Raw genomic sequence first — 19423 nt, 5'->3', positions numbered from 1 at the left:
GGTACTGTCCCGTAATTTAAGATCAATCACCTCTGCCTCCTGGGCAGATGAGTCAGTAAAGTGTGGTGCTCGCTGGAGCAGGGAATTCTAGCCTCACACACACCTTCGCTAGAGGGTACATGAAAACATATACTAGTGGGAAGAAATTGCTGACTTGAGAGAGACACCTGAAAGAGGATGTGCTGGCTGCATGGAGGAAAACAAAGGCCAATTATGCAGAGAGGAGAGAGGGCTAGAGTAACCACCAGAGCCCATTTACTCAAAGGAAGGGACTCAGTATTAAGTTACAGGCCAGGGGTAACAGCACCTGTACCCTCAAGGAAAACCAGAAGGCACTGAAAAGACCATTAAGGCTTACCTTGCAAAGGGAGATATAAAATATATATTGGGGCAGGAGACAGAAGAGAACCACTGCATTAGCAAAAGACAGGATCCCTGAATCATTATGGCTTAACAGAACTGACCAATGGCTCCTGTGCTCTGCTTAATTAGAATTTGACATAATTGCACTTTACACTTGACTTCCTGCCTTTCATAAGATAGCACTATTCTCTTCTAGACATTCTATATAAAAGACCTGGCTAATGAAGTGCATTGCATTTGGAGAATCAGCTCTCGTGCATGCATGCTTCTACTGGAACAAGCCCACTGAATTAAGTTAAAATGCCACCAGGTTCCCGTGGATTTCAATATTCTCTAGCTAGGGTGCAGGCATTTCTACCAGAACACTTGCCCACCTCACTTTAATCCCTAGAGATTCAAGATCTAAGCAGGTGTGCTGCTAATATTCATAACAAGAAGAACACAGCCATGGTTGTTCCCCATACGGTTGTTAAATAAAGGCTTTGTCCCTATTATATAGGGCTGGCAATTCCAACTTTTTAAGGCTACTCGGGAACAAAAAAAACTTTTAAGTAGTCAATAGCCTATAACCTACGCTGTCCCAAGATCGCTTCTTCCCTGCAATTGACCCTAAAAACATTTCAAGTCCCAAATGTAGAAACCCTTTGCCTAAAGGGATACCAGAACCTCCAGGAAGCAGGATTTGGTTTCCCTGAAAGCCAACCGATGACCCCCAACCTCCAAGCAGGGGCTTCCCCAGAGATCGCTTCTCATGCCTCTCTTCCTCCGCCCTCTCCCGGAGCGACATCGCTGTGGGCACCAGGGCGGAGAGCGTCAGGTTCGCCCGCTTCACCTAACGGTTCCCTCCAGGTGGAAACTTCCCTGCAGTTGGTAGGCGCTGTTTCCTCGCTAATACGAGCGCCGAAGTAACGGATCCCAGGCGCAAAGCCCGGAGTGAAACTTACTGGAGACTTAGGGGGAAAGAGGGAAGGGAGAGACTCTCGCCTTGCCGCCACCTCACCGGCGCCGGTGCCTTTCGCACGATCCGTCCAGCAAGTCCTAGGAGCTGCGTTCTCATGGGGGGAAAGGCGTGTACTTATGCGTGTGCGTGCATAACCTTTCATAGGATGACGAACGTCTCGCGAAAAACCTCCTCCCGTTCCAATTTCTGAGCGGATCCAGGCCAATTTTAATCCAGATTACTTACCTTCAGAGGATCCGCCGTGGAGAGAAACGCAGCAGAGGTAGCAATAAATATACTCCATATATAAAAATTGGGGTTTTTCAAGGGGGGAGGTAGGCGTCCACGAGGCCCATGGAGAAGATGGGGGAGAGGTCATTGAGCAGCACCGATAAAGTAATCCGAGGGAGGCCGCACGTGTTCCGCGGGTTCCAACCTGTACCTCTCGTCGTGGCGCAGATCTGCTTCTCCAGAAAATGCACCACCCGGATATCCAAGAGGGGTAGATCCAACACGAGTCCTTGGAAAACGGAAAGGGGTGCCGGGAAGCACGAGGGGACCGATACTGAGAAACGCCGGCCTCCGCTCCGACTCCCCGCACACGGTCACACTCCGGCGACATAGGGCGGCAGGCGTACATTTACAGGAACTGCGGTCAGTCCAGCCTCTGTCTAGTCCTAAACGGTGTTAGCCAGCAAAAAGCGAAGGAAATTCCCACCAAGCCATCCAAAGGAAGAGGCTGGCGAGAGCAGCCAGCTCGCCAGAGAGATCCCAGCATAGCTCCGCTCGTCTTTTGCCAAACCTGCCGAAACTCAACCCGACCCCTCCAAAACAAGCCTGCGCGGCGGACTCCATAAAATCCAAGCAGCCCTCTCGGCCGACCCGCTAACTCGCCGGTTCACCAACCGCCCGCCCCGTCCACCGACCTCCGATTAGCCTGTCTCTAGCCATTCCTGCCTTTATATAGCTCGTAGCTGCAGGCTGGCTTGACTGCGGCTACAGAGCATCACGGGAGTCGTAGTTTCCTTTTCTCCCGAAATCATCGCGGAGCTGGCCACGCCCGTATCTTTCTACAAAAGCCAGGGCGGGATAAAGGGCTTTGTCCAGGAATGGTATTGACCTGCGTCCGTCTCCAGGACAGCAACACCCCCTCTCCCTACCCAGGACTCAGGCTTCTCCAGGAAAATGTGTGCGGTTCTGAACTGTGCTGCTATCACTGCAACCTTGTACACTCACTGACTGAGAAAGTACAGAGGGTTATCAAAGTCCCAGAATAATTTTTCTGTCTGTAAACTGTGTGTGTGTGTGTGCGTGTGTGTAGTGTGTGTGGTTTTGGGTGGGTGGGTGAATGGGTGGGGTTTACAATAAAAGCCTACCTGTTCCTCTCTACATGCTGTAAACAGCCAGTGTGACAGTTTGGGTGTCTGAGTAGCATCTGGGAGATCCAGATTTAAAGGCCCAATATAACACAAAGGCTAACTTGATGACCATGTCACATACACTCAGCTGAATCTACCTTGCAAGGTTGTTGTAAAGATCACATGGTGGGGAACAAAGTATGCCACATTGGGAACCCACTAAGAGAAAAGACAGTATAAAATGCAGACTGTAACTATGTACTATATGTAATACTAATAGATTGCAAAAGTTACATATTTGATTATCATCTTCAAGTTCCGTCATCATTAAAACAATGAGCAAAACACTAGCTATATTATCCCCTTGGGATTTTGCATGCTACAGAATTCATACAAAGGAGACTGTTCGGGACCCTGTCCGTCCAGGTCCACTGGCCCTGGCCGGATCAGAAGGCGCACAGCTCAGCTGGCCTGGCCCCAAAAGGGCCCGCCTCCGGACAGCGTGCAGATGCCGCTCACCGAGCCTCACTGTCAGACCACCCCTGGACAGCGAGCACTGCAGGCTTGCACCCAGCCGGCAGTGTTCAAGCCGCTGGGGGGGGGGAGGAGGGAACCGACCACTTCCCTGTGGCCCAGCAAGCACACCCAGCACCTCACCGGCGCCTCACAAAGGGGCCGCAGGGAAGTGTTCGAGCCGCTGGGGGGGGGGGGAGAGGGAACAGACTGCTTCCCTGCGGCCCGGCAAGCACACCTGGTGCCTCGCGGAGGTGCCGGTTGTGCTTGCTGGGCTGCGGGGAAGTGTTTGAGCCACCGAGGGGGAAGAGACCGCTTCCCCGTGGCCCCACAAGCACACCCGGCGCTTGGCAGAGCCGCCAGGTATGCTTGCCGGGCTGTGGGGAAGCGACCGCAGTGGGGAGGGGCCTTTAAAAGCCTGTTCTTATGAATGGCCTTTGCAGCTAGTAAATATAATAAAATAATAAATAAATAATTGCTGGACAGAATTGAGACCATAAGGACAGAAGCTGCCTGTTGGGCCGGACTAGGGCTAGTCCAGCATACCGTTTCATACAATGGCCTGGAAGGCCAAACAAATGGGGGCATAGGGGCCTTCTCTGCTGCCGCCTCCCAGAACTGATATTCAGAGATTTTCTGCCTCTTTATGTAAGCTGTCTTAAGTCACCATCCCTACTAATCCTTGATGGACCTTTCCTCCATGAATCCCTCCAACCTTTTTATGGCTAAATTTGTATGTCCAGCCTTTCCTCCTAGGAAAGATGTGCCAGCCTCTTAATTATCATGGTTACCCTCTTCTGTTGCTTTTCCAGCTTCCCAATATTCTCTTCAAGACATTGTAATCGGAACTGCACACAGTTGTGCTGATGGTCCATAGAGAAAAAAAATAAACGGTGGCCCCTTAAAGTCTAACATTTTTTAATTCTAGCATGAGCTTTTGGGATTAGAGCCTCCCTAGCCAGGTACGTGTAGGCTTTGGTTCCCAAAAGTTCAAACTTAAATAAAAACTGCCAGTCCTTAGGAGGCCAGAAGCCTTTTTTTTGGGGGGGGGGGATATCAACGGAATGCTGTTATACCTCTGGAACTATTATTAAAGGATAAGACATCTGTTTTGGTGTCTAGTTCAAACATTCTGGGCCACAGTCCATATTCTGGACTGTATTCAGTAGGAAGGGACAAAATATATTATCAAATGCTTTTTCTGCACTAAAAAACAGGAACACTGCTTTCCTTTTTTTCTTGTTCACAAATTCAGTTACATCTATTATCAATCATATATATTCTCTTTTATGTACTGCTTTGGTACAAATCCTTTTTGATCATTAGGTATAAAATTTGGTAAGTACTTTCTTAGTCTTTCTGCCATTAATTATTCTGGCAAAAATTTTGTAAACTGTGTTCACTAATTATACTGGTTGATATGATTGTGGTAATGTTGCTTTCGTGCCTTCTTTATGGATTAGCATTATAAATGCCTCTTGCCATGTTGGTATTGTCTTTCCTTCTTTTATCTCATTCATTACTTTTTGTAGTGGTATCATTAATATGCCTGCAGACTGTTCAGAATACTTCACTGTTCATCTGTCCAGATCTGGTACTTTGTCTTTTTCATTTTTTAAAATTGCCTGAGAAATTTCCTGAACTGTTATTGTTTGGTTTAAAATTCTTCTGATGTGAATTTCATAAATGTGTTGTCTTTTAAATATTCTCTTATTTCATTTTCTGAGACTCAATATTTTTTGTAAATTCCTTTAGAAGCATTAATAGATTGTTCCTGTATCTCTTTTTCTATGTAAGTAACTTGGTCTGCTTTCTTTATGTATTTTATTGCCCATTTTTCTCCTTCTTGATGTCGTCAGCTATTCAGTCATGTCTGACTCTTGGCGATCCCATGGCACAGGGTTGCCATGATTCCCTATCCCAGACCATCTCCCTCAGCCATGCAATGTTCTGGCCAGTGTCTATTCTAATTGCGTCCAACCACTGTGTTCTTTGTTGGCCTGGTTTCCTTTTCCCACTGACCAATCCTAGCATAATTGCTTTATCCATTGAGTTGCATCACATGATATGGCCAAAGTGAGCCAAAGTTTCATAATTTTGCCTATCAGTGATATATTAGGCTTTATGTGCTATGGTATTTCCTTGTTTGTGACTTTTGTAATGCATGGAATCTGCAGAAGCTTTCTCCAACGCCAGAGTACAAATGGATCAAGTCTTCTCTTGTCTGATTTTTTTCATTGTCCAGCTTTCACAGCCATACGTGGCTTTTGGAAATATGATAGATCTAACTAATCTACATTTGGTAATCAGGCTTATGTCCTTGCTTTTCCATGTTCGGTTCAAGTTCATCATTTATGAGTGACCCACGGCAATTTGATGTTTTATTTCCTTACTGCAGTCACCATTCCCATCAATTTGTGAACCAAGAAAAATGAATTCTTGAATGCATTTGATCTTTTCACTATCAACTGTTATTGTGACATGCTTGTTTCTTGCAGTGGTCATTATTTTTGTCTTTTTTGCATTTAAGTAAAGGCCACGTTTCTTACTTATGGACCTTTGTAATCAGCTGTTCTAGACCTCCCTTAGTTTCTGACAGGAGGGTAGTGCCATCAGCTTACCAAAGATGATTTATATTCCTTCTTCCAATCTTAATTCCAGTGTTTGATTCTTTGAGCTCAAGCTCTCTCATAATGATCTGAGCATACAAGTTAAACAAGAAAGGGGAAATAATACAACCTTAGCACACTCCTATTTTGAACTAGTCATTATCACCAAATGGTGTACATACAATGGCTTCTTGGTTTGCATAGAGAGACTGCATCAGTTCAATCAAATGCACTGACATCACCAAATTTTGCAGGGCTCCCCACAATTTGTTATGATCCACACACAATCAAAAGCTTTCTTGTGGTCAATAAAGCAGATGTAGACATCCTTTTGATATTCCTGTGACTTTTCCAAAATCCAAAGCAGGTTTGGTATGTGATATAGGACACCAGATACCTTCCAGGTTTGTTTGCATGTTCAAAATGTTTCTGTCTACATTTTTTTCTGGATATCTTCATAATATCTAATTGATTTTTAAATTAGTTTAAATTTAGTTCTGCTCATTTATCTTTATTAAGCTTTTTTTATGCTCTTGCTCTAGTTTCTGGATTTCACCCACTAAATCTGATTCACTTTTGCTTTGGGCTTGTTAAAATCTTTAGCCCCTACTTACAGTTTTTTGATAACTGGAACCTCCTGACCTCTCCTGCTGCCATTGAATCCCCTGTTGTCTGAGCAGGGGATGGGGAGAAGACACCAATAGGGCACTCTGCAGTGCTGCCAATTACTCGCCACTCCCACCCCACTCACCAGGCCCCCCCACCCACTCCAACAGTGGCAATGGCAGCGCCCAGCTGCTGGGGGGGCGGGTCACTTCCTTCCCTTTCTTCTGGAGTTTCCTCATGGTGGGCTCTGCTAAAGCAGGAGAAAACCATCATCAGTCTGCCTCGTCAGCTCATCCTCTCCTACTGGCTGGCTCTGCCCCTCCTTTGTATGGCTGTAACACCTTTCCTGTTTGAGTCTCCCAACTCCTCAGGTTCACTGGGGGGAGAGAAAGAAAGAAAGAAAGAAAGAAAGAAAGAAAGAAAGAAAGAAAGAAAGAAAGAAAGAAAGAAAGAAAGAAAGAAAGAAAGAAAGAAAGAAAGAAAGAAAGAAAGAAAGAAAGAAAGAAAGAAAGAAAGAAAGAAAGAAAGAAAGAAAGAAAGAAAGAAAGAAAGACTGGTGGAGGGTGAGAGTCCTGGTCAGAGCACAACTTTCTAGTCAAGGATGGTAGAGTAGCAGGCGGGGAGGATGTTGGAGGAGACAGGTGTCTCGGCATGTGATGGCTGCCTCTTCCACCCCAGGTGGCCATGGCTAGGGTGGCTGTTGTGCCTGGATGGTGCCAGCCAACTTTCACCACTCACGCCACTTTTGGCCCTTTGCAAGTGGTGGCAGGGGTGGAGAGAGGGCTGGACCACCTGATTGGCCTCAGCAGCCTTGCAGAAGTGGGACAACAACTATATGGGGCAGGTGGGAGGTACTGCTGGCTCCTCTGAGTCCCCAAGCTAAGGGCACTTCTGCACTCCAGTTCACCAAGTTATAATAGCGTGATAGACAGCAGCCTCTGCTGAGGCAGGAGGAAACCACCATCAGTCTCTCTGGGCTCAGTTCAAGTGACAGGAGAAAGACTGCATATGACCCGAATTCTTGCACATTTTATTTTTGCAGCTCTCATTTCTATGATTCCTGTAGTTTTCATCTTTTCATTATCCTAACTCTCTTTATGCATAATGCCTGCATGAAAAGACCCAGGATTACCTCTGGCTTACATACAACAGACATGAGCACTGAAGTGCTATACTCTTATTTTTCAAGGAGACCTCCAAGTTAAAAACAATAAAGGATGGTTTTGAATTGCTCACCCGGGCCTTTGGGAAAACCAGCACTAATCCTCTGTTTCTCAGAAACATCTGGTTGACATATTGTAGAGACCAGAGGCACATTTTTGTGACTATCCTTAATTTACCTATTTGATATACACTTTCTCTTGCACTAGCAGCAGTTCTGTCCTGCCAGCCCCAACCTGTAAACACTTGGGCCCAATATAATAATTAAAATGTTTGCTTTCTCCAGCCCTCTCTTTCACTCTCCCCAGATCTCCCCATCCCATCTAAGCAGTGGTTAAGGAATGCAAAAGAGGAATGCTGTCCTTTCAGAAGGATGTTGGAGAAGGGGAGACTACCCCTTAAAAACAATGACTATGTATCCAGCCAAAGCTTTAGTCATGCAGGACTGTGTATGTGAGTGATTATATTGAGACAGATATAGAGATACACATGCTCCTGAAAACTTTCCAACTCTATGTATACAATGAAGGCTTCCAGTTCCCTGAAACTGACAAAAGACATGCTATTTTGTGCAATTTGAGTCCATTTTCGTACAAGTTTCTCCTAATACCATACTGCAGAAATTCAACTTTCCTTCTCTGTTCATGTGGCTAAAACTTTGGGTCATACTAGGGTTATTACTAGGCATGTGCATTTGGTTTGCCCAAATGAAAAAATACCAAATAAAATCCCTTGCTGGGTTTTTTTCCTAAATCTGATTACAGATTCTCCAGTCAGTTTAAGATACTATTACATTTGACCTGAATAAAAGCAGATTTTTTTATTTGGGCATATTCATCAGCTATACTGGTAAAATGACTGTGAGCCATTTAAATTTAATGACCAGTCCACCAATCAGCTTTTAAGTTTAAATACCCAATGCTTTAAAAGCACAAAAACTGTAATACTCCAGAAACGTATAACTGTAGGAATGCTATTGGAAGTTCCAAATTCAAATAGGGAACCAGTGAAGCCTGCATTTCATTTGTGACTGCTTCCTCAGTGCACCCTAACAATTATAACATAGATGCAAAAATACAGAGTAACATCACCACTTTTATGTAGGTATTCAGTATTAATAGGAAACATATACAAATGAAGCTTACCAAAACAAACACTTTACTGCACAAGTGCCAAGAGTATATAACATTCATGCCCTAATGAATATCTTCATGATTCTACAAAAATACAAGGGATGATGTTTTCTATACAGACTGTTTGAAATACACAATATAAGAAAATAGAAAACAAAACTGTACACAATATACCTCCAATAAGAAAATATACTTACTTATCACAGAGTAACAACTTCTAAAACATGTGAAGGACTGTGAGGTAGGTATAGTTTGGGGTTGGTACTCCCCTTAAAATATAATTTGTGCAAAGTTGTAGACATGTTGACCCACAGAAATTAAAGGTATACTGCTATTTTAAAGAAACAGTCTAATAGATACAATAATGTGTCAAAGATGGAATAAAAGATAAACAGGGAGAACTAATTTCGAATCATATGAAAGGACACAAATCAAAACCTTAGTTTAGACCACAAGGCAATTAGGATTGTAATTTGAATATGTAAAAGGCCTCCTATTGGAGTAAAATCCTAGACATATTGTTATTATCATATTTATGAGTTACAGGGGTGTTAATACTCAGGAGAATGATCACCCATAGGTGCATCTAATATTTTGTTTGTGATGAGATCTTTGCTCCAGAATTCTAGTCTTAATAGGTCTTGTTCTTGTTCCTACATCTATCTTTTCATAGACTGCATGTATTCTTAGTGTTGCATTTAGTAAACTTTGTGAGGTGTACTGTCCAGTTAATACCTTTACATAGGAAAGCATCTGTCTCTATGACATAAACACACACCATATAAAAGTGGCTAAGTATAACATTAAGCCTTTCAAGAAAAGCAGTCTTCTTATATCCCCCAAAAAGGGTCATCTATGTAATATTTAGCATCACTATATGATTACAAATGAGCCTCTTGTGGCCCAGAGTGGTAAGGCAGCAGAAATGTTGTCTGAAAGCTCTGCCCATGAGGTTGGGAGTTCAATCCCAGCAGCCGGCTTAAGGTCGACTCAGCCTTCCATCCTTCTGAGGTTGGTAAAATGAGTACCCAGCTTGCTGGGGGGTAAATGGTAATGACTGGGGAAGGCACTGGCAAACCACCCCATATTGAGACTGCCATGAAAACGCTGCAGGGCATCACCCCAAGGGTCAGACATGACGCAGTGCTTGCACAGGGGATACCTTTACCTTTATATGATTACAAAAAAGGGTTGAAAGACTTATTGAGAATGTTTCTCTTCTCCAAATCTTCCACAAACAAGTCTGCAACCATGGAAGTCATGGAAATGCCCATTGCAATGTGTTTGATCTGCAAATAAAAATCACTATCAAAACAAAAATAATTGTGCTCTGTGGTGATGTCAAATAAATCTAATATAAAGTGTGTGAGAGGATCCTGACTGGAACATCCCAAAAGGGCATCCTTCACAACTCTCCTGGCCTGAAAGTGTGGAATATTTGTGTAAAGTGCCATCACATCTGCTGTCAACAGTATTACATTGGAAAGGATGGACACCTTTTCAATAGTCTGAATAAAATCCCTAGAATCTTTGGTGTAAGTTGGAATATGTGTGACAAAAGTTGTATTAAAAAGTCAAGGCAGTTCAGGTACTGATTCATTAGGAGATACTATAGGTCTCCCTAAAGGAGAGAAGCCAGGCTTATGAATGTTGGCCAGTGTATAGAAGATAGGTATCCTAGGATATTGAACTATCAGAAATTTAGAGGTTGCCTCATCAATATCTAAAGCCACAGCCTCCTGGACTGATATACAAATGGTATGCTGTACATGAGGTGTACTATGACCTTTCGGGGGGCATAAGTTGGTCTGTCAGTCAGTTGCCATCTAACCTCCTTAACATAATCATTGCTGTTCACTACTACAATGGAAACTCCTTTGTCTGCATGTTTTATTATTATGTTCTTGTGACGAAGTTGTGACTGCAATTTTAAAGCATTGGATAAATGCTTTTCATACTTCTTTTGTACCACTGCAATAGTGTACCCCATTTTGTATTTCTGGAAGTTTAAATATCCGGCAACCGTTTAAAACCTCTCTTTTACTCCTCCCCCCCCCCATCTACAAAGGGAGGTAAGTGAAAGGGACCGCTGAAATGGCTTGCAGAGAATACAGGTGGAGTATGATCAGGCCAGGGTCAGTGCCCATATTTTCGACCACTTTGCCATGACTGTCCTTCCTGCCAGGATTGATGTTGCATTCCACCATCTTTGACTTTTATGGTGGGATGTTCTAAAGGCCTCAGAAAAGGATGGGGTGGAGGTGTGAATTGCCCAATGACTCCCAGCCCCAGAGACTGTTAACAACTCATGAGTCTCTAGGGCACATTCCTCCTTGGCCTAGGCACAGAGCCTCTTTATAACAGCTCTTTACAACTGTATAAAGCTCTCTGAAGTCCCTCCTCCCACTTCCAGATACTGTCTATTAACCTGCCCCCATGGCTAGGCTTGCCCAAGCCACTGTCTTGCAAGCTAGTGAGTCTCTTTCTCATCTCCAGGCTCCACTGCTGCGGATGCTATGCCCATTCCCACCACTTCCAGGTTGTTGGGGAGGCCTAATGCTGCCACTGGTAGCAAACCCTTTGTTGGAAGTTCAGTCCTTGCTGGCAACTCAGCTGGATGCGTGGGGCCCTCAGGTTTCTTCACAGACTGGATTGACATTGTCTCCTCCACTGAATGCCCAGGATCTTCCCAGACATCAGGAAGTGGTGTTGAGCTGAAGTACTGGCTCTTGCTGCACTCACCCCCCTACCTTGCTGGGCTGTCTTTGATGTAGGAGGCTGACTTTCTTTTCTTCTAAGGCTGCAACGAGTCAGCTGATGCTTCTCTCCTCTTCCTCTGAGATTTCCCTGAACAGGGGTGTGGCAGCGAGGTCTTTTTGAGATTTGGAGATGCAGGGAACCAGACAGTGCCATCTTCTTCTAAAGATCTATTCTTTTTAACTGCCCCAATGTCTTCCCTTGCTGATTCATATACCTGGAACTCACTTCCAGAATTCATATGTAGTATTCCCTCCATTCTCTCTTCAGTCTCGTATCTTCAGGGAACCCCTTGGCCTATCAGAATGAACATCACACTATAAGTGGAATGGAGAGAACACATCAGTCAATGAAGAAAATCCTTAAGACAGTATAGAAAAATGATTATTGGGAAAGAACTGAACTCACACGTAATAAATACGTATTCTAAAAGAGTCTCTCAAGAAACACACAGAAAAAATAGTTAACATGTGCTAACATACTAAATGAATCTGCAGAGAAAATCCATAATGTCCATTAAAAGGACAGGCAATACAGGCATTTGGTAATACCAAACCAGTATATTCTCTTGTTTCAAAAAGTATCTTCATCAGAGGAACACAGAATGAATTGTCAAATGGCAAATTTCTATTCCCAAACACACTGGGAAACCTGATGCAGAATACCATGTAATTAGTTGGGGACCTGAGTCCAGGCACCAGATGCCCTGCCTGCCCTGCTAGAGGCGGTGGCGGCCTGGACGCTACAGTTTCCTAGTCTATTAGTCCTGGGGGACTTTAACGTCCATGCTGAGCTGCCGTCCTCTAGAACTGGGCAGGATCTAGTGTCAACCATGGCGACACTAGGGCTCTCGCAGTTTGTTGTTGGCCCCACCCACCAAGCAGGTCACACCCTGGAGCTTATTTTCGGCGTAGGTCTGAATGTGGATCTGGTCACGGCAACTGCTGTGCCATGGTCAGACGACTATGCCCTGAAGGCTCAGCTATGGCTACCACTCCCACCTCAGTTGGGCGCCGAGCAAATTTTAGCTCGCCCGGGAGACTTATGGATCCGATTGGATTCCTGAACGCTCTGCGGGAGCCAATGCCTCCTGGCACTTCTCTCAATGGCCTGGTCAGCGACTGGCATGACAGACTGCTGGCTGCCATTGATGAGATAGCCCCCCGACGCCCTCTCTGGCCCCGTCTCAAGCGGGCCCCCTGGTACACCGAGGAGCTTCGCAACAAGAAACGGGAACTGAGACGGCTAGAGCGAGTTTGGAGGAAGACTCGTGACGAAGCCTCGAGAACATCTTATAGAATGCAGATGAAGGCCTATGAGATGGCGGTGAAGTCAGTGAAACGCAATTTTTACTCGGCTACCATCGCATCCGCAGACTCACGCCCGGCTCAATTGTTTAAGGTAGTTCGGTCTCTTACTGCCCTGGCTGAAGGGCAACAAAACAGTAGCAAATTGCATATCAGCTGTGAGGCATTTGCGAGTCATTTTGCGGATAAAATCTCGACACTCCGCCATGACCTCCCTCCAACCTTAGATACAGAAAGTGAACTAGAGGCCCCTTGGCCGTCTTTGGAGAATACCTTGAGTAACTTCAGACGACTCACGCTGACCGAAGTGGACAGGATACTAGCAACAGCGAGGCCAACCACATGCCCACTAGACCCTTGCCCATCCTGGCTCCTAAGAACAGCGGACATAAGGATAAAGGGCCCCCTCCAGGAGATAATCAATCTATCTCTCACAACGGGAGAATTCCCGGAGGGACTGAAAGAGGCTGTGGTACGCCCACTGCTGAAAAAAACATCCTTAGACCCGCGAGAGCCCAACAACTATCGACCCGTCTCGCATTTAGCGTTTCTGGGGAAGATGATTGAAAGGGCTGTCGCAAACCAACTAACAGAGTACCTGGAAGAAGCTTCGGTCCTAGACCCATCCCAGTCAGGCTTCCGGCCTGGCCATGGGGTAGAGACAGCGCTAGTCGCCCTGACGGATGACCTCCGTCGCCAGTTGGACCGAGGCGGGTCGGCATTGCTGATATTACTAGACCTCTCAGCAGCGTTCGACACAGTCGATCATGAGCTTCTAGCTCGCCACCTCACCGATGCCGGAATACGAGAGACAGCCCTCCAATGGCTGATCTCCTTCCTCCGGGATCGTGGACAGAGGGTTGCAATTGGAGACAAAACATCAGACCGTCGTCAACTTACTTGTGGAGTCCCACAAGGAGCGGTCCTCTCTCCTATCCTATTCAATATCTTTATGCGCCCTCTCGCACAACTGGTACGGAGGTTTGGGCTGGGTTGTCATCAATATGCTGATGACACCCAGCTCTTCCTCCTGATGGATGGCCGCCCTGACTCCCCCCCAGAAGCATTAGCCAGCTGCCTGGAAGCAGTGACGAGATGGCTGAAGCAGAGTCATCTGAAGCTCAATCCTTCAAAGACGGAGGTCCTGTGGCTGGGTAAGAAGGGCCCTTGTGAGGAAGCGTGCCTGCCTGCTCTGGATGGAGTACAGCTCTCTACGGCTCACTCCACCAGGAACCTAGGCGTGATTCTGGATATTTCCCTTACAATGGAAGCCCAGATCACAAAGGTAGCACGGCTGGCATTTTACCATCTCCGCCAAGCCAAACTACTAGCGCCCTACCTGGCCCCGGAACACCTAGCCACAGTGATCCATGCGACGGTCACCTCTAGACTGGACTTCTGTAACTCGCTCTACGCAGGCCTGCCCTTAGCCTTGACCCGGAAACTACAGCTGGTCCAAAACGCAGCAGCCAGGATCCTCACAGCAACACCGTGGAGGTCCCACATCCGGCCCATTCTCCACCAACTGCAGTGGTTGCCAGTTGAATTCCGGATCAGACTAAAGGTTCTGGTAATTACCTTCAAGGCCATTCGCGGTCAGGGCCCAGTGTACCTGAGGGACCGCCTCCCTGCCTATGCCCCTAAAAGAGCTCTGCGCTCCACCGCCACCAACCGGCTAATGGTCCCTGGCCCTAAAGAAGTCCGCCTGGTCTCGACCAGGGCCAGAGCATTCTCTGCCCTGGCCCCCACCTGGTGGAACGAGCTCCTGGAGGAGATCAGGGCCCTGACGGAGCTTAAACAGTTCTGCAGGGCCTGCAAAAAGGAGCTCCTCCGCCAGGCATTTGGTTGAGACCAGACATAATCAACAGCGAATGAAGGGCCCCCGCTCCCCCCCCGCTCCTCCCCCTTCCTCCCAGAACTCCACCAGAGCACTCTGGACCTGTTGTGGTATTGTACCGTTCCATCGTTATATTATTTTATTATAATGTTATACTGTTACATTCTGTTATATGGTTACAACCACTGTTATTAATTACTGTATGTTTAACGAAGACTGTTTCATGTATCGTTGACTAGTTTTAATGTAAACTGCCCTGAGCCTTCGGGGAGGTATATAAATCTAAATAAATAAAATAAATAAATAAATCTCCAAGCCTGTGATAAAATGGAAAGGATACTCATGTATGCTGTCCTTGAAAGAAGGCTGGAATAAAAATTAGATATAACCCATGCTTATCCCGTAGCTTCTCCATGCAACTGTTGGCACAAAATAGTGCTTTCATTGTTGATCTTAGGGCTCATGACATCAACTTTGTTCATTACCTGTTTCTTCCCTGTTCATTTACTGTTTCTGTACACTGGAACTGTTTCTGTACACTAGCACGAGTGATACTATTGGTAAACAGATACCATATGATTACAAGTAAAGGAAAATCCTACATACATGCAAAAGATTGTAGTTGGTCTCTAGCTGGCTTCTTTTGCTCAATCTCATCCAGTCTTCATCCTTACTATAGCCCCCGTCCCACATGGCTTTTTATCCATAAAGATCTCAAGATCCCCAAGCATAGCTTTTTTTTTTTGTAGTCCCCTTCCCACCAACAAAACAGCTGATTGGATCTCACCTAATTCTTAGTTCAGACTACATAGACCATTTAGCTCAAATGCCAGGCTGGTAGGCAAAGCTGGGTGGTGTCAATACCAGATGCAGAAGACGCTGTTGGCAATAAACCAATGGAGAACCATAATTCTTCATGATGAGATTTCGGCTGACCTGACTTTAGAAACCCTCTGAATGTGAAGCACAGGATATGATCTAATTATCATAATTATTCTTCATGGTTTTACTCTTGCAAAAGTCAAACGTGGTTGAACAAGTAACTAAAACAGATTCTCACATGACTTTGACAAGTAACCATGCAATGTATGCAGTCTTAACCAATTAATTTCAATTGACTTTGATTGTAGAAACTCTGCATAGGACTGCAGTCTGTTTCCTGTTTTCAATCCTAGAGTTGTGAATGGGGCACAACAGCTATGTGGCATATGAATATAAGATACAGTTAATCTATTTTATTCTCCAGATGAGTGACTTGATTTGGTTTTAACAAGGAGTCTGGTAAACTGACTTCTTCAGTCAGGATTAAGCCAAGTGTGCACCATGGGCTAATGTGTATGTCCCCAGTGAAATAATTATGATAACTATGAATTAATAAGCTAGTATTTCTTGGAGTTTTTTTTCTTTGCACAAGGACTGTTTTCACAAAAGACCAGTTCTCAACACATCCCACTCAGGATCCTTGGAGTTTCCTGGAGGTCAGTTCCCTCTGCTGTATTATCAATGGAACCTAATGGCACATTTTTAATGCTTTACTTTAAGGAGCATACATGGCTAAGGTATATATTTCATCACTTCACTAAAGCAAGAATTTTAGCTGATAACTCACTTGGCTAAATGCCCATGGAGGGAATGAATGTTAGTCCCTTCCAATAGCATAACCTACTGAGTAGTGTTCCCCCCATGCCCTCCACTTGCTGAGGCTATTCATGGAGAAAGTCTTATCAATGTCTATTATTCAAGATATCTAAATGGACTTTCCATGCTCAGAAGCAGTAAAACCAGATGTTAATACTAGGGCCCCCACAACCTGCATATGGGCCTTTCCAGGGGCATCTCACTGAATGCTAGAGTAAGGAGGGCATTGTTCCGATCCAGTGGGGCTTTTCCTATGACGTTACAAACAACCTGTTTCTGTTTCTGGCTTGCTTTGGAAATTCTGTGAGGAAAGAAATACGTTAGGAAACATGACTGCCTAAATTAGAAAGTGACTAAGGAAGCTAAACAAATTTATTTCCTATTACCAGTCCCCTTATATCCTGATCAAGTCACCTTTATAAGATTTCATGTGTTTGTGTTTCAACAGTTTTTGGGTCTAAAAAAAAAATCCCATGAGTATTAGGTTATGGAGGGGTGCTACTGAATTTAACTTACAAATAGTGATAGGCCGTTGAAAGGCACCAACTGGAACCCAAACCCAGTATCATACAAAAGCAGTAATTCACATGATGCATACATCTCAGGTTTTCCTTCTTTTCTGAAATATGTAAATAAAAATGCTTTGAAATATTTTGGAAAGGAGAATCTTCTTTATATACTGCCTCCATCCCACAGTTACACATGGATCATTTCAATTGTACAGCACTCTGCATTGTATGTGACTTAAAGAGATTTTAAACATTGAGAATGTTTTCTTCTAGGAAGTACTCTTCAAGTTAAATTAGGAGCTTAGACTTGAAAGGTTAGGGCCATTATGAACGGGGAATTTGAGGGGGGGAAATAAAGGGGGTGATTTTCAAGGAGTTCAGTGATTTAGTGTCTCTTTCTTTGCCTCTCTCCTCTCTTTTGCCTCTGCACAAGGATCTATTGAGAAGCCACAGAACAAACGCTCCCTTATGCAGCTCCTAAAAGTCTTCTCTTTGGTCTGTCTGAAACAGCTGCCTCCAAGCACGCTATAGTTACTGATTAACCAGGGTGGGGTGGGGAGGGGGAGAGGCAGAGCGGGAAGCAGCCAAAAAAATGTAATAGACCCTAAATAAGCCCTCGCCCCCAAATACATCAGGTGTCCTGGGAAATCAAAGCAAAAAAAGCAGGTGGCCTGTTAGCTACCTTGTGCAATTGAAGAATGTGTAGGAAAGGGTGTCTGATCGTTCTTTTTTGCCTGGCAGCTATAGAAACAGAAGGGAAGGATAACATAGAGAGGAAGTGTAGGGAGACACACACAAAGGAATCTGATTATTAAAGGGAAAGGGAGGCAAGGCTGGACAGAGGGGCACTTTGTGCTCTGTCCTGCTTTATGAGCTCGGGATGGGATGGCTCTCATCTTGCAAAGCTGCCTGTGCTCTGCCTTGGCTGGGATTTGGCTTGGGCGCCCCCTCCCCCTCCCCCTCCCGCCTTCTAGTACAGAAAATCTCAAACATAAGAAATGACTGAAGAAGAAAACCTCTCTGGGTTTAAATGAGCAATGCAGAGTTGTAGAAAACTGGTGGGTTTTTTTTTTATTAGTTGGCATCAAAGGGTTATAATTGGTTTTCTCCTTTTAAGATGGAAAAGGGCTCCAAGTGACTACCATCCTCAGGCATATTCTAAACCCTTCCCCGAAGCACACTTTTTATTTTCAAGTCTCCAGCTTTTTATTTATGGAGAGAGAAAGATCCAGCGGCTAATCTCCATGGGTTTGTTCTGTCCCAAGCATTCCCTGTAACCTCCAACCTCCCTTACCTCTGGTTGTTAACCTGACGTGCACTTCTGAACTGGATTGAATATACAGAGTAGTTGAGCAATATCTGTGAAGTCATGCCTACACTGCTTTTTCTGACTCACATCCATGACAAACAGAAAAGCACTTATCAAGCATGAGCATCTGAGATATATATTTCTGTGAAAATACTGAGGGAAGAGACTTGAAGGAAATTCCCTTCCCTGAGAATGACACAGGACATTTGACTGGAGAGCAGTATGATGGGGATTCATAAGTAAATGTGCCACCTACTACCACAGTCCTCCGTAGAACCCTGTTGGCTCATTCACTGCATTCAGTCCTTCAAAGTAACAAGCACTGATGCATGCGAGAGAACACATCTGGGGTTCAATTATTAATGGCCCCCTATTCTTCTAGAGACAGTTGTTGTTGTTAAGTGCGAAGTCATGTCCGACCCATCGCAACCCCATGGACAATGATCCTCCAGGCCTTCCTGTCCTCTACCATTCCCCAGAGTCCATTTAAGTTTGCACCTACTGCTTCAGTGACTCCATCCAGCCACCTCATTCTCTGTCGTCCCCTTCTTCTTTTGCCCTCGATCGCTCCCAGCATTAGGCTCTTCTCCAGGGAGTCCTTTCTTCTCATGAGGTGGCCAAAGTATTTGAATTTCATCTTCAGGATCTGGCCTTCTAAGGAGTAGTCAGGGCTGATCTCCTCTAGGACTGACCGGTTTGTTCGCCTTGCAGTCCAAGGGACTTGCAAGAATCTTCTCCAATACCAGAGTTCAAAAGAGACAGTAGGCACTGCCAAAAAGACAATCTTACAGGGAGGAAAGAGTTAATTCTCTAAGAAGGCTGCAAATGTTTTTGGATGGTATTAAGGCCTGATTTATTATCGCTATTATGAACTACATTCTGCACATTACTTTACTAAAAGTAATAATTATGGTTCGCGGACAGTATCGGCATAACATTACACACTAGACAATTCTTCTGGCAGATTATAGCCTCAAATACTCCCTTGCTGTCTTTGTCCATTATAAATAAACACACCTTGGGGTGTTTATACACACCTCTAAAAGTCACTGCTGACTCTTCTCCCACATTAATTTGAGCAATAGTTAATTCACTTCAGTTGGGGGCCGGGACTATGTACATTTCTAGTTCTATGCAAGCTTCTCCAGAGATGTGCCTGAGCCCGTTCACAAATAAAAATGCCAATATAAAATAATAAAAACAAAGTTTTTAAATATTAATAAGCCATCAATATTTTCCATGACTCATGGTAGCCCCTGGATTACAGGACAATAAGAAGCTAATGAAGACCCACTGAGATTGCTCACCTTATTGTAATTGTTGTTATTATGGTTTGGGAATGTATGTGTGCGAGAGAGACAGTGTCTTCTGAGCCTGACACCC

At 44.8% G+C, this 19423-nt stretch overlaps 1 protein-coding gene across 23 annotated transcripts in view; it reads right to left on the bottom strand.

The window, feature by feature from the left end:
- Positions 1–8625: 8625 nt before the first annotated feature.
- The window catches only part of SLC39A11 (solute carrier family 39 member 11), a 402448-nt gene continuing 391650 nt past the window's right edge, over positions 8626–19423 (bottom strand). For 20 of the 23 annotated variants that reach the window (XM_077328331.1, XM_077328329.1, XM_077328324.1 and 17 more), the window contains one exon: positions 8626–11757. The gene's annotated coding sequence lies outside the window, so the exon portion shown is untranslated. The remainder of the gene's footprint in view (positions 11758–19423) is intronic. The other 3 variants (XM_077328312.1, XM_077328315.1, XM_077328319.1) reach the window with 2 other exon arrangements.

This window comes from Paroedura picta, chromosome 3, assembly GCF_049243985.1.
Source record: "Paroedura picta isolate Pp20150507F chromosome 3, Ppicta_v3.0, whole genome shotgun sequence".
Lineage (NCBI taxonomy): Eukaryota > Metazoa > Chordata > Lepidosauria > Squamata > Gekkonidae > Paroedura > Paroedura picta.
This window is presented reverse-complemented; position numbering and strand designations above follow the sequence as displayed.